The sequence below is a fragment of the Phocoena sinus genome, chromosome 4 (assembly GCF_008692025.1).
Source record: "Phocoena sinus isolate mPhoSin1 chromosome 4, mPhoSin1.pri, whole genome shotgun sequence".
NCBI classification, from domain to species: domain Eukaryota; kingdom Metazoa; phylum Chordata; class Mammalia; order Artiodactyla; family Phocoenidae; genus Phocoena; species Phocoena sinus.
The window spans coordinates 36,779,062-36,792,922 of NC_045766.1; the positions used below are offsets into that span (position 1 = coordinate 36,779,062).

At 49.8% G+C, this 13,861-nt stretch overlaps 1 long non-coding RNA gene across 2 annotated transcripts in view; it reads left to right on the top strand.

Moving 5' to 3' along the window:
* Positions 1-13,861, top strand: part of LOC116753150 — a 37,744-nt gene that overhangs the window by 14,661 nt on the left and 9,222 nt on the right. For both annotated transcript variants that reach the window (XR_004349690.1, XR_004349691.1), the window contains exons 2-5: positions 732-869; positions 3,323-3,496; positions 5,306-5,363; positions 12,325-12,469. This is a non-coding gene — a long non-coding RNA (uncharacterized LOC116753150). The remainder of the gene's footprint in view (positions 1-731; positions 870-3,322; positions 3,497-5,305; positions 5,364-12,324; positions 12,470-13,861) is intronic.

Genomic DNA, 13,861 nt, shown 5'->3' on the forward strand with positions numbered 1-13,861 from the left:
GTGCTCCCACTTTTCTCAGTGATCTGAAAGCTCTCAGGGTCTTTATCCATTTGGATACAGAAGTTCTGCTATGTTTTTAAAAGCCAAACAGAATAAACAAACATACATGCAAACAATAATAATGATCATTTGGGGGCATTTCCCCTCAACCTCAGCTAAAAAGGAACTGGAATACAGATAATGGGGGTGTTTGACGGCCGGGGCAGGGGGTGGTTTCTGTTATGAAAGAGCCCCTGAATCGTACTGTCTCCTTAATAAAACACCATCTTCTTTGACCTGCCTTTGGAAGAAGTGGATGAATATCTAAGAGCCCAGCTGTGCTGGAACCTGGGAGGCTGTGGTACTGCTAGGTTAGATGCTTGTCCACAGCTTTGACTTCCAACTTCCCTTTGCAGAGGGAAAGATTACTTTCTTCTCTTTGTGGGAGACATCAGTCACAGATGAAGCACGTTCATCCCCCCCACACACATCCCCAACCCTATACCCTTATTGTGATCTGGTGCATCTTCGAAGTGTCAGATGAAATAAAGAGGTCCAAGTAACCTTTCCTCCTCAGTAAGGGGTTTGTTTTGTTCTGTTTTTGGTCACCATAATTCTCAGACAAAAACTTCTAAAAGGTTCCCCTAAGCAAACTCTTAAGATGGTAACCTCTACAACCTCCCTTTGATGTCAGGGGTCATTTCATGCCTCGTTTAACTTTTGAAATTATTTTCTGTGCCTCCTTTTTCCAGATTTGTCAGGGCTTGGGGAGGAAACGAAATGAAGTTCAATGGAATCAAAGTAGCCTGAGTGGTGTGAAGTGAGCTGATGTCAGCAGTGGTTCCCCATGCAGCTTGCGACCGTCTCCCATAGCACATCTCCTTGGACTGGTGAGTTCAGCACCATATTTATTCTGACAGACGAAAGCACAGGCACAGGCTCTGGCTGCCTCGTATCAGCTGAACATTGAAAGCAACCACCCTTTCTGGACATCCTTCTGCCTTCCCAGAACTTACCATGGTCTAAAAATCCCCGTTTGAAGAAGCAGGGCTTTCAGGACAAAGTCATACAGTAAACAGTGACAACCTGAATAGCATCCTGGTAGAAGGGCTCCTCTTCCTCGTCTCCTTCAGCCCACTGACCCAAACCTCCATGATCCCTGAGTAGAGAAAAGAAAATTCAGATCCATAACCTCGGACCTGGACATTCAAAAGATGGCAAACAAGGGGAGAAAGGACTGAGGGGACCGACCGACAACGGCAATTTCAGAATGTTGAGATCTCATTTATTTTCACCGTTCAGGGAACTTTTTTTTTTTTTTTTTTTATGCGTTACGCGGGCCTCTCACTGTTGTGGCCTCTCCCGTTGCGGAGGACAGGCTCCGGACGCGCAGGCTCAGCGGCCATGGCTCACGGGCCCAGCCGCTCCGCGGCATGTGGGATCCTCCCAGACCGGGGCACGAACCCGTGTCCCCTGCATCGGCAGGCGGACTCTCAACCACTGCGCCACCAGGGAAGCCCCCAGGGAACTTTTTGATTAGCGTCCTTCTTCCTTTTCTGATTTCAAAGTAATAAATAATTCTTAACTTCCGGGGAGGGAATCCGCATTGGGAAGAGGAATAAGAAAGCTCACAGGATGAGTAGGGAAGAGGCTGCACTTGCGCTCCCACCTCCTCCCGCAACTCTCTCTCTCTCTCTCTCTCTCTCTCTCTCTCTCAACCAGTGTAAAAATAGCTGTCTAGGTTCTGTTATTCATCCCTAAGCAGCAATGAAGGTTGGGCCTCCCTGCAGTGCCAGCTGCCCTTTAGGAGCTTCTACTATCAGGTGATGTCTCACACCTCCCATTCCCCACTCCTAGTTGGATAACTGTCCTTGGTGACCTTAGACGTTTTCATTTTAATCAGCAATATGGTTTTCGAGAGGAAAGTCCTCCCCGGCTTCCCGAGTCAGCGGAGCTGCGGGGCCGTCCCCTCCTCCACACCCCAGGCAGCAGTGCCAGAGGAGCGTTTCCATCTGTGTTGGGAAAGAACGGCCTCTCTGTGCCGCCCAGCACGTCCAGAGCGAGGGCGCGGAGGCTGGAACTCACTCTCCCGCACGGGAACAGCTTTCCAGGGGCCTTGGGGGGAGGCTGTGGCCTTTCCCAACGAGGACCAGGCACATCCCCCGTGGGCCCGGCTCGTTTCTGGCAGGATCACCCCATCCCTACCGAGGGCACTGATTCCGCCGCGCCGGGGGAGGGAGCCGTCTCTGCACCCGGGGCCCGCAGTCGGGCCACCAGGCCTTGCACATGCACGTAGAGGGGCCGCGTTGCTCTGGGCTCGGCGCGAGGGCGTCGGGCGAGGGCGCATGCGTCAGCGGTAGGGCAGGGGAGTGCCCGCAGAGAGTACTGCCTGTTCGATCACGCTCTCTGTCCAGATTCCTGGCAACGTGTTGGGGACACTGCACTATTGGAATAGAGCCACAGAATGCTACAGGCTCCTTGGAGGGCGCTTGCTTCGTGCCTCCATTTTACAGATGAGGAAACTGAGATACAAGGAAGCATTGGGAACCGCCTAAAGCTGCATTTCTGAATTCTGCCAGCTGGGACCAGATCCAGCTCTTATTAGCGTGGTTTAGGCACTACTTCCCCGAGCGCTTATCTAGCGCCTGGATGTATCATGTCCTAAATGTATGTACGGTATGGAAGATAACCACGAATACATCAGAAGCAGTGTAACCGTGGCCACCCCAGACTTACACATAGAATGATACAGACCTGGGTTTGATTTGATGATTTGCAGGACTACACTGCTAGCTGGATAGCCTTGTGAAGCAATTAACCTCTCTAAGCCCTAGTTTCCTCGTCTGCAAAGCGGAGATAAAAAACAGGACCTACCTGCTAAGGTCGCAGTGCTTAAATGAGATAAGGTGCACATTGCTTAGCACAAAGCCTGCACTTAGAAGTCACTCAAACATATTCATGCAATGTTTTGAGAAGTCGAAAGTGCTAGGCGCACAGGCTTTCATGAGACAGTCAGGGTACTCATTTCCAGACAGAAGTCGGCTGCCAGAGAGGGAAGGTACTTTCCCGCGCGCAGCGCAGCACTTGGGAACACTCACACAGGGTTACGTGACCTGGCAAGACAGGGAAAGGAGGAAATGACCTCTGTTTATCTTTCCTGCTACTGCCCCGTCGTCATTCCCCCTCCCTCTTTCCTTCCTCCCCTCCCAACCCTCACTGTGACTCCTGGTGGCTGCAGGGATACATCGGGACCTCTTATCAGGGTGAAATGTGTTCTGCGAGGTGGTACAATTTACGTTTGAAGTTCTACTTTATCACAGGGGTCTCTCTCCTCTTTTCCTAGGCGGCACAGGCACAGGAAGGAGCAATGGGGTTAAGTGGATAAGAAGGAATGGTGGTTAAGCGCCTAAGGTAACAGATTGGAGTCATCTTGAATCATAGATGACCAGCGGTGAAGACCACCTGGTACAATGATGGTCCCTCTTGTTAAGGAAGAAGCAGTGAAAAACCGTGAAAGGTAAACCAGCATCAAATTTTAGACTCGGGGGCTTCCCTGGTGGCGCAGTGGTTGAGAGTCCGCCTGCCGATGCAGGGGACAAGGGTTCGTGCCCCGGTCCAGGAAGATCCCACATGCCGCGGAGCGGCTGGGCCCGTGAGCCATGGCCGCTGAGCCTGCGCGTCCGGAGCCTGTGCTCCGCAATGGGAGAGGCCACAACAGTGAGAGGCCAGCGTACCGCAAAAAAAAAAAAAAAAAAAAATTTAGACTCAAGTTAGAGCCCTGGTTTTCTGTGTCCCCCATAGTTCATTCACCCATTTACACACACTGCTTTGGGGGACCCATTATATACTGCCAGGTACAAGGCATCTGCCTCAGTAAACAGGGAAAGAGGAAAGGAAAATAGGAATTCAGGACTCCCAGGTAGTTTGTGCAGCTTCACGAATGGTGATACCATTTACTGTGATAGCAAGTAAAGGAGTAGAAACTGGTCTGAGAGGAACATGGCGCGTTTTGAATATATATTTTAATGTGCCTATGGAACTTCCAGGGAAGACAGCCAGGAGGCAGTCAGGAGTATAGGTGCCAAGTATGGGAGAGAAGCCCGGAGATGCCCACTGGGAAAGGGTCGACACAGGTAGTCACTGAAGCTGGGGCGGGACTGAGATGACCCAGAGAGGGCAGGCAGACTGAGAAGATCATGGGATGGATGAGAACTGAACCTTGACACACACCAGCTTCTACAGATAAAATAGGTATCCTGAGGAGGGAGCAGAGGAGTGAGAAGAAAACTGGAAAAAAAGTGGCGTCAAACAGTCCAAATGAAGAGATTATCCAGGCTCAGGAGGTGGTTGGGAGTGGGAAATGACACAGAGGGGTTCAGCGCACTAGTCCTGGAATGTGCCTGTTGATCTCAACAATGAGGAAGTTATTGACGCGTGTGACTCCAGTTTCGCTGGGGACATGAGAGCAGAAACCAAGCCACAGTGGGTTAGAAGTCAATGGAGTCCGGGCAGAGGAGCAGCAGGGGTAGTAGATATGGCCCACTGCTGCAGGAGAGTTGGTTGGCAGGCAAAGGGAAGTTACAACTGGGCGTGAGTTGTTTTTTTGATTGTTCGTTTGTGTGTTTGTTTGGGCCGAGCTGCAGGGCGTGTAGGATCTTAGTTCCCCAACCAGGGATGAACCCCACACCCCCATCCCCTGCAGTGGAAGCTCATTGTCGTAACCACTGGACTGCCAGGGAAGTCCCTGGGCGTGAGTTTTTTGTCATTGTCTTTTTTGCTATGGGAAACTGAAACATGTTTAAAGGCTAAGGAGAAGCAGGAAGGGTTAATAGGATGGGGTCTCAGTAGAGCCTCCACAGGGGTGAATGGGAGGAGAGGGGATTCTGACCCCAGATAACCCAAAGGAAAGATTCCTCTCTCTTTGTTCTTTTCCTTCTACCATATAAGAGGAAGCAATGCATTTGCAAGGTTTAGGAATGGACTTGGGGAGTTCTTCAAAACCAGGTTCATCCTTGTCAGGTTCTAGCCATGGAAGCAATCTGACCATCAAATGCATTTAACCAGCCCCACTTGCATGTGAAGCTGTGCCGAATGCTACACAGCCATGTGAAATAGCTGCTGTTATTCCCGCGTCCGTCAGGACTCCAAGTAGCAAGTGACTGAAACCCAGCTCTAACCAGCTAAACCCAAAATGGAATCCACTGGTTTGCTAAACTGGGCTACTGGCTTCAGGCATGGTTAGGTTAGGGTGCTTGAAAGATGTTGTCAGAAGGAATAGGGATTATGTTTTGAAGTTATTAGCGTGCTTTTCTCTTTTGCCTTTCAGAGCATATGAATCTAGTCTACTCAAGTTTGGAGGAGGGGATGAAGATTCTTTCCAGAAGGTATGCAAAGAGAAAGAAAAAGTAACACTCAGCTTCTGACATTCAAAAATAGAGTTTGTAGCAAAATGAGAGCCCTGTAATCCAAGCTCTTACCTTGAGAAAATAGCCTCTACATTCCATTACCTTCCTCTTTAGAAGATCAAGGACTGGGTTTGGTAGACTAAACCTTGGGTTTTATGTATGAGACGTCTAGACAGAGGGAGAAAGGGGGATTGTGGAAGGACAGAAGCAGCAGAACAAGACCAGAGGCCTGGGAGGAGCAACTGTGGTGGAAAAGTAATGATTAGCTCCACAGGCATGGGAAGACCCTGTCCCCTGCCACGGTTCCAGAAGTATGAGAGGGAGAGCCTGGGTAGCCTGATTTTGGTCTGACAGAGGGAGGCCCACAATGGACTTTTTAAGCTATGCTAGGTCCCCGTGTAGCTTGGACCTACCCAGATGTAGCAGCAAGTCTGTGGCCAGCTTACCAGGGTGATCACTATGGTGGGGTGATGCAGTGGTACAGGCTGCAGGGTGGACCCCTGGGACCAGGACTGATAGGAATTCATGGCCAGAAGTCAGAAGCACCTGGAAGATCAAAGAAGAGACTACGTCAGCCAGGGAGCACTGCCTCAGACTTGTGGATAGACTACAAACTCGCCATCCACAGACGTCACATCAGAGGCTGGCAGCACACCCAGTCCAGGCAAAAAGTGGACCTTGTCCTCACATGGGCAGACACCGAGCAACTATACTCAAGGGTGCATGCAAGGCCAGGAGTTCCCTTTCTCTCAACACCATGAGGATGCAGAAGCACAGTCCCTCCTTCTACTACCCCCACTATATATACCCTACAGGGATGATGGCCAAAACATTTAAAAATCTTACAGGCTCAGACATTGACCAGTCAGAACGGAGTGCCCTGCTGTGTCCAGGATTAACGTTTTCACTGATGGATTGTGGGGAGCTTAGGGAAAAGTCCCAGGGAGGGGGCAGTGGAAGGTGCTTAGGGAATTCAAGGCAGCACCTGTTTACCAGCTTCTCCAGGCATATCTCAGTATTTTATCAGCAAGGTCAGCCATAATGAAGGGTACAGGTGAATATTGGCCAGACACCATCATCTTTATTGGTGGAGCAGGAGATGGGGGAGGCCATCTGAGAAACTGAGCATGTTCTCAAAGAGGATATTGGAATTATTGGATTGCACCAAGATTTAAACCGGTTTCAACCCCTACTAACCATGTGGAAGGCCAGATTGATTATGGGTAAGCTAGAGAAATTACGTTTGTTGATACATCCAAGTTGCAGTGTGAGTTGAATTTACCATCTGTCTGCTTTCCTTTGCGTTGCCTTCAGTCTCAGGCAGCAGCTCCAAGTGTTAGCAATCCCAAAAGGGAAAGCATACCTTTTTCAATAGCACCAGCAACAATCCCAAATCAGATTCCTATTGGCCCAGCTTTACTCGTGTCCCTGCTCCTGAGTCAATTCCTGATTGGCCAAGCCTAGGTCACATGACTATTCCTAACCTCTGGAACTGAGAGTGAGGTGGGGCATGGCTCCCCCCAGAAACAATCTGGATGCTGTTAGCAGAAATGCCGTACTGGTTGTTATGTAAGCAGGCACAACAGAGGAACACCACTCTGCCTTCTGGGGTTTAACTTTCTAAAACTCTCAAGGACGAATGGAGTGTTTCCACAGCATGAAGTGAACTGGCACCTGTACACTTATCCATAAACTGTGATCAGCATAGATAACTAATGTTGAAAATCATAGGACTTCCCTGGAGGTGCAATGGTTAAGAATCCGCCTGCCAGTGCAGGGGACATGGGTTCGATCCCTGGTCCAGGAAGATCCCACGTGCCGCGGAGCAACTGAGCCCGTGCGCCACAACTACTGAGCCTGTGCTCTAGAGCCTGCGAGCCACAACTACTGAGCCCGCACGCCCTAGAGCCCACGCCACAACTACTGAAGCCCGTGTGCTCTAGGGCCCACATGCCGCAACTGTTGAGCCTGCATGCTGCAACTCCTGAAGCCCACGAGCCTAGAGCCCGTGCTCCACAACACGAGAAGCCACCATAGTGAGAAGCCCACACACTGCAACAAAGAGTAGCCCCGCTTGCTGCAGCTAGAGAAAGCCTGCATGCAGCTACGAAGACCCAACACAGCCAAAAATAAATTTAAAAAAAAAGAAAATCATAAAGCAGAATTTTTCTCTTCTTAAATTTTCTTACCACACTGACTAAATTAATTTCTGATCATTGAATTTGAGGAATATAATCAACGAAATGTCCAGTCTGGTTTAAAACTTAGTACTATTTAGTATCCATGAATAGTTCCATTTAGAAATTGTTTGGTCTCTCCTCTTTTGGATGTGACAACAACTGTCTTACTTTTTCTCTGTGTCTTATTTCCTCTTTTGAAAGTAAATCACCCTCTCCTCAATCCAAGAGAAACTGGATAATTAGTTGTTGCCTGTTTTTTGTTTTTTTTTAGAAAAAAGCTTTTTGTAATAAATACGAAGTTTAATTATTCCAAGAGAGATAGTAAAGACAACATCAACTTTTCCTCACAGACTTTTATTTTCAGTATCATAAAACACTCCACATTATTTTTTTTAAAAAAAATCGGCCCTCAATAAAAGGAGATATTTAAGGTCTAGGGAGAGAAAACATAACCATCAGTTTTACTCTAAAATTTATGCTGTGTCTTTTTTGAAAGGAGGGATATCTTAAAATTTACAGTATATAAAACTTAAATCTGGGCTTCCCTGGTGGCGCAGTGGTTGAGAGTCCGCCTGCCAAGGCAGGGGACGCGGGTTCGTGCCCCGGTCCGGGAAGATCCCACATGCCGCAGAGCGGCTGAGCCCGTGAGCCATGGCCGCTGAGCCTGCGCGTCCGGAGCCTGTGCTCTGCAACGGGAGAGGCTACGTCAGTGAGAGGCCCACGTACCGCAAAAAAAAAAAAAAAAAAAAAAAAAAAAAAACTTAAATCTCAGAATTGAAAAACTCTTTGGAAAAAGAAAATCATTAATCACAATAACGGAGAAATAAACTCATCCTGCCCTGGCGTTTTGAGTCACATAATTAATTCAGAAGGGGCTGCCTTTCTCATGTGGAATCCAGGCATTCATCAAATATCTATCACAGGCTTCGTAGCTTCTCTGCACTGTGCCAGGCACTGGGGTGTAAAGGTGGGTAAGACAGCTCGTGTCTGGGAAGGAGAGATGGTGCCGCTGGGTCGGGGTATGACAGGCTTAGGGGGTGCAGGAACAGAGGGGACAATCCCTTTTTCAGCAGGGTGGATGGCTGAGTCCAGCCAGGTTAAGAAGCTGCCGGAAGGCTTTGCCTTTCCCACACCCAGTGCAGTGCTGGGAAGCCCTGGTAGACGTTTTATTGCCCCGGCTAAGATGGAGCAGGTGTAGAAATCCTCTTTGGCAGCCCTGAGGCGGCTGGCCTCTGTGACAGCTGAGAAATGAGAGCTCCTGGCCCTCCCAGCGCCTCGGTGTATGCGCTCTGGTGCTGCCTGCCAAGGCCGCGGGCGTTCCACTCATCCGTTCCACAGAGAGTTATTGAGCACCCACCATGGGCCAGGTGCTCAAGCAAAGCAGCCTCAGGTCTCAGGGAGCTCACTTCTCTACTTGGAGAGGGGGACCCATAGGATATCAGAATGGTGATAAGGGCTATGGAGAAAAAGAAAGAATGAGAGGACCAGGAATGTGAGGTGGGGGGTATGTGGTATAAAATAAGGTGTTTAAGAAGTCCAACTGAAGACTCAGTCCCCCCTACCCTCACCCCTGCATTAACTGAGCACCCAAGAGCCATGGCTGCTGGTACGTTAGGAGCCCACCCAAGAACGTGACAAGTCGCCTGACCCCAGGAAGTGGCCAGCTCAGGAGGCCAGGCTGGGGTGCATCCCCTCCCTCCCATAAAAGAGTTTCCTCATCTGATGAGTGGAGCTGGTACAGCCCAAGTCTAGGGCAGTCGAGAGAGTTCAAGCTTGGGGAGGAAATGGGGGTCAGGAGAAGGTTTGTTTAGATGGAGGCAGGTCCCCTGGCAGCATCTTGGGAAAAAGAGACATCCAGCTCCCCAAGAAGAGCTTTGGCAAGGCCACAATAGAAAGTCAAGGTCCTGGGCCAAGAGGGCTGGGGCCAGGACTGGGTGTGGATCCCTGCTGAGAACTGGAGTGTCAGTGAGGAAGGGGGGCAGATGCCAGGTCATTGGAATGGGCTGGGAGGGACAGCTGTGTTAGTGTGAGCACATGGGGACACAGGCCCCACCCCTCTGGGCACCAGGCTACACTGGGGACAGAATGAGGAGAACTCAGGGTCAGGACCTATCCGCTGGAGCAGAGGGTTGGTGTAGGGTGGACAAGTTGTAGGGGCTTCGGGAACCGAGCCGAGGGGTTTGTGTGTTTCTCAGATCTGCTAACCCTGGCTAAGGTTGACCTGCTTGTTCTCTCATCTGTATAAGCACCACGGTACTTTTAACCACGAGCCAAACAACATGGAGATAAATTATGAGTCTAATGGGAGGGAGCTAAGAGGGTGAAATGGCAAGGAATCCCCAGCTTTTTATGTTGAAAGCATAAATCCAAATAGAAACCAAGCAGAAAGAGACTGAAGTCTCGGGAGGAGAAAAGTACGTACAGTAAACACTGACCGGCACAGTGTGCCCTGCTGTAGGGACGCCAGGGTCAGAACAGCGTGTCACGTTGCCACTTTGATCATGGGATTTGGATCAGAGAGAACATGGGATTTGGACTTTGCTCTGGGTTTGGCCGTCTGCCGCCTGTTGGCTGCGCGACCTTGGGTAAGTTCCTTTCCCCTCTGAGCCTTCCTTTCTTCATTGGTGTAGCTGGAGCCTGCACTGGGATTCAGTCCCATCTGCTGAGCTAGTGGGGAAACCCCAGGGGTCGGAGTGGCTGCCAGGAGCCCAGCATGGTGAGCTCGCCAAGGGGCAAAGCATGCAGGTCCAAGAAGGAAGTAGGTTTGAGTACACTGTGCTAACAGCGGCTAATCTATCCTGGGCCCTACCCCAAGTCTGATCCCTGGGCAAAGCCGTCTCTAAAAGCTAACAGATTGTTTGCAGAGGTACAAGCTCACCGTAATGGGGACCCCAGAAACGAGCATAACAGGGAGAAAGGCATCTTCTCCACGGTGCAGTCTTGCCTGGACGAAGAGGCAGAGCAGGGAAAGGGGTGGGACCTGGCACCCAGCCATGGATTTGTTGGTGAGAACGGGTAAGACATCTTCCCCCAGGGCCTCCCCGAATGTACAGGAGGGAAGGCGCTTTGCTGGGATTAAGTTCTGTGTAAGAGATGGTGGTAACAAACTAATATCTGGATTATTAACCTTGGTGTGGCTTCATTTGCTGCACACGTGGTGAAGGAATCTTGGTTAATACCTATCCCTTGGAGATTGCACAAGCCATCCCCAGGCCTGAGCCTGGACACGGCGAATGCACAGCAAATGTCAGATTCTCTGCAGAAACCACCTAGAAACCTTTGGACCCCTTGGAGGACTGTTTGGGACGACCCCTGGTGCGTTGGAGTGTTGCACTGCATTCCCATGGCAAAGATTTGTAATCAAAACGTAACCTAACGTATATTTTTGAGCACCTGCTATGTGCCAGTGAGGTATACATGCTAAGAGGGATTTGAATTCTTTTTTTTCTCAGCACTTTACAAAATACTCTGACATGCATTTTATTCACATTGGTCTTTATAACAACCTAACGAGGTAGGATCCCCATTTACAGATGGGAAGACTGAGTTTCAAAGAGGCTAAGTAATTTATCCATAATAACCCAACTAATAAGGGGTGTAGCAGAGCTCAAACCCGTCCTTTCTTTGGCGGGAAGCTGAGACCAAAGAGATGAAGGAATGAGGGGAAAACCCAGCAAATAACAAAACCTGAGGTTCTGATGGGAAGAGCTGGAGAAGTCAGCGGGGACTGGAGCTGGACCTGACCAGGGGTGGACGGCGGGGGATGGTGTGTAGGATGGAGGCCGCGTGTGGGGATGGCTGGGCTCCCGGGGACCTTGCCTGTGCCCCTGGAGCTGTCCCCCACTTATCACACTTCACAGAGAATTCTTAAGGAAGCTTTCAAGAGGAAACTGCAGCTGCTCACTCCTGCCACGTGTCTTTGCTCCTGTCTTTCTGTCTGAGCGTACAAACCACCTCTCCTCACTTCAGTGACTGCTGGCCTTGGGCTCTGTATACTGACCATTTCTAATTTTTCCGGGAGGATTATTTATGACCTTCTAAAAGCAAAACCACGTACTGAAATGTGCCAATATTAGAACATTAGTAAGCCAGAAATGATGCTCATTTCAAATAGCGGGAGGAAAGGGAGAGACGTGAAAAGGAATGCGCCTCTATGGGTCAGACTCTGTGCTGGCAACTGTGACATTCGTGATCTCTTTCAATATTCACTACTATGCAATGTGGAAGATCGTATCAATTCCACTTTGGCAGTCGAGGAAACATTCAGAGAAGTGCTGTAACTTGGCCAAAGTCGCGCAGCTAATAAGTGGCGAACCTATGATTTGAATCCAGGTCTGACTTCCAATAAACCACAATTTACAGCCTGTGGAATTCAGGTGGAATCAAGAGAGGATGAATAAATACAGTTTACTGGACAGTAAAACTCTTGACCCTTTTTATTAATTCAAGTTTACAAACAATGCAGTTTCAAAATTACCAGCTTCCAGAGAGTTCTTAAATCAGTGAAGTACTCAGAATTCATGAAATCCCAACAATTAGAGCTTGACACTGCCTGAGATGCCACTAGAGGACCCGACACGGAGGTGACCAATTCTACCTATGAACTTTCAGTTTTGAGAGTGTCCTATCAAAAACGAGGCCCCTGTTGCACTGGGTAGAGGATGTGGTAGAGATTCTCCGATAAACCTGATTTCTTTAAACGCTGTTTAGGACATGTGCCAAAGCTTGACACATCCTAATCACTTTACTTTCTTTGGCAGCTCCAACCTTGACGAGAGAGTAGGAAATACGTCTCCGCTTTGACAGGAACAATGTGTGACATGAAAGACCTCAGATGCTGTGCAGGTTTGTGACGGTTCTTCAGAAGAAAGCACCTCCTTCCTGTTCTGTTCAGTGCCAGTCCAGGTGAGTCACTGCCAGCCAAGCAAGTATTTTAAGACACGAGGAATCTAAGCCAGAACCAGCAAAGAAAGGTGAAGGATGGATTATCGCCATTCGCTTTGATGGTTGTCATGGTGCTGGGAAAACCTTTCCTCGTTAGGGTCCGGCTCACCGCTGTTTTGCTAGTGGCCACCCAGACACGGGTGTGGGACAGGGCGTGTGCACACACACCTGCAGCAGACACCCACTCTAGAGGCTCACGTTGGTTGGGTCGTGGTTAATCGGCTGTGCTCGTGCGAATGGGAAATCCGCGCCCGACATCAGCTTGCAGGGAGCCAGCGTGACCCCACCTCCCGCGGCATCACTGGGTGTTTTGGAGCAGAGTCCGCGGATGCAGGAACTACCTCACTCTCTGCTCCCTGCTTCAGCATGTGGCTCTGGAAAATGCCCCATCGCTATCTCTTAAATACGATCCAAGGCTCAGGTCTTCTGCTAATCTGAGGGACAAGGGAAAGCTTCCAGGTCTCCAGGAGCTGGGGAGAGGGGCAGGGGTGCTGCGCACGGGAAATGACTGGAGCCCGAGGTCAGGCTGCACCCTGGCACTGCCTGGGAGGACGGCCTTCCCTGCTGGCACCTACGCTGCAAAGCTCTGCCTGTCTGTGCTGAAGGGGACCCCGAGGCTCTGAGTGAGAAAGTAGGCTCTATGTTGCCCTGTAGGACGACCCACACTACAGGAGCCGTCAGGATGCACTGTGCTCTCCCCTCCAACTTCCCATAGGGCTGCCCCTCTCTCTTCAGCTCCTCTTTCACCCATTTTTGGGGTGAGGTGTCAGAGGTGGGGGAGGAGACTGCAGGGTTGGGTGGGGATGGGGTGGGAGCTACCATGCTACCTGGCTTTTCCTGAATCTCTTTAATTAAACTAAGCCTTTATATAAATGTAAAGAACAAGCAAGCTCCATACCTGGGGCCTGCAATCCCCTCCCCCAGATTCTGATTCACAGGCTAGGGGGGCAACCTTATTTTTATTAAGGGCCCAAGTGATTGTACTCTAGGTGATCCTGGACCACACTTCGAAAAACACTGGGGCAGGCATGAGCCAGCATGTGTATGGGGTACAGCTAGTGTGAGAGGTAAATTCATCTAGTGTCTTAAAATAGTGGCAGGGGCTGAATTGTGATCCACACCCCCAAATTCATTTATTGAAGTCCTAACCCCTGGGACCTCAGAATGTGACTGTATTTGGAGACAGAGACTTTAAAGAGATAATTAAGTTAAAATAAGGTCTTTAAATGAGCCCTAATCCAATATGACTGGTGTCCTTATAAGAAAACGAGATTAGGACGCAGGCACGCACAGAGGGAAGGTCATGTGAGGACACAGGGAGAAGGCAGCCATCTATGAGCTAGAGAGGGGCCT